The sequence below is a fragment of the Gossypium raimondii genome, chromosome 7, assembly GCF_025698545.1.
Source record: "Gossypium raimondii isolate GPD5lz chromosome 7, ASM2569854v1, whole genome shotgun sequence".
NCBI lineage: Eukaryota > Viridiplantae > Streptophyta > Magnoliopsida > Malvales > Malvaceae > Gossypium > Gossypium raimondii.
The window spans coordinates 1,559,398-1,560,574 of record NC_068571.1 but is presented as its reverse complement, the minus strand read 5'-3'; positions in this window follow the sequence as shown (position 1 = coordinate 1,560,574).

The window sequence follows — 1,177 nt, the reverse complement described above, 5'->3', positions numbered from 1 at the left end:
GCATGACAGTTGTGGCTAATGAGAAGAACGAGTTGATTCCAACAAGAACAGTTACAGGATGGAAAGTTTGTATTGACTACTAGAAGTTGAACGATGTTACAGGGAAAAACCTTTCCTCTACTGTTTGTGGATCAAATGTTGGACAGATTATCTGATCACATGTATTATTGCTTCCGAGGATCAATACAAAACGACATTTACATGTCTATATGGTATGTTTACTTATCGAAAAATGCCTTTTGGATTACGTAATGCTCCTACCACTTTTCAGTATTGTATGTTAGCTATCTTTGATGAACTCATGAAAGGCATCATGGAGATCTGCAAGATGCCTTAATAATCCATCATTGGTTCGTTGATCATGATGCCACCTCATAGACTCGGCTATCTTTGACGACATGACAAGCCTTTGAAGCCTTGATATTAATGGAAAATATCGTAAAATCTTTATTGACTTCTTTATTGACTGTGCCCCACCTTCATCCTCATTCACATATTCTGTATTCCTATTCATCCAACGAGATTTACTACAAACATGACAAGACTGTTGGTTTTTCCGATCACCTCAATACAACATGCAGTCATTTGGGCAACTATGAATTTTATCGTACCCAATGCCTAAATCTTTCATCAGTTTCTTCATATCTTTGCATGAAAGAGAGATTTTTGCAAACAAAAACATATCTCTCAAAAACTCTAACAGCAGTGTAAAAGATTTTTTTGTCCACCCTCCTAAACATTTTAAGTGAAAAAGAAGAACGCAGAAGGACAATTTTGAAAATTTCGATCCCTTATAAAGTTTTTCATTCATTTCATTAAGTAACTTGTAGAACTTTGCCGCTTCTCCATTTGGCTCTTCTTCAGGTACACTTCTTCCCATTTCGATAAAAGCATTTCCACCAATATCATATTCATTGGATGCAATAATTTTAGGTGGAAATGATTGCAAACCATGACTGCGCATATTAAATGCATCCCGCAACATACCTTCCATGTCATCTTCTGTAACAGACTAATGGTAAGCATTATGAGGATAAGCCGGATTAATCGTTGAAGAGGTTCTACGAGGTATACACTCTCCATGGAAAATCCATTTTTTATACCCCCGAATAAAGCCATCAACAATTAGATGTTCGTATACAACTTCACGAATATGCCAATTGACGTTGCCACACTT